Raw genomic sequence first — 510 nt, 5'->3', positions numbered from 1 at the left:
TTTTTTAAAAAAAAAAAAAAAGTAAAAAACTCCTGCAGCTATTTTGGTTTCTTGGTTTCACATTTAAAAAAAAAAAAAAGTGTCAAGAAATTTAATGTTTATTTATCAATATTTGGCACTTTCTTGTCATAATCCAAGTGCCCAACTAAGTAAGTTGAGAGTAAAGTTTATAATTAAAGCCATTAACGTTTTAATTTGTCTTGGTTATGACAGTGCCCTTAATTTGTCTTGGTTATAATTTAAACTTTTTAATTGAGATATATCTCTCATTTTCATCATTTTGTTTATCTTATTTTAAAACAATATTGTTATTTATTATTTTATTTTTTTTTTGTGTGTTTTATATAGTACTTTGGGATTTTATCAAGCATCAACGAGTTTCAGAAGATTATTGCCAATCTTAGATTTGTTCTTTTTATTAATTCATTTTAGGCTAATAGCTATCGGAATATGCTAATAATTTTATTATAATATCATTAGAGTATGAGAAGTAAACAATTATTAAAACAA

The sequence above is a fragment of the Corylus avellana genome, chromosome ca3 (assembly GCF_901000735.1).
Source record: "Corylus avellana chromosome ca3, CavTom2PMs-1.0".
Taxonomy (NCBI): domain Eukaryota; kingdom Viridiplantae; phylum Streptophyta; class Magnoliopsida; order Fagales; family Betulaceae; genus Corylus; species Corylus avellana.
This window is presented reverse-complemented; position numbering follows the sequence as displayed.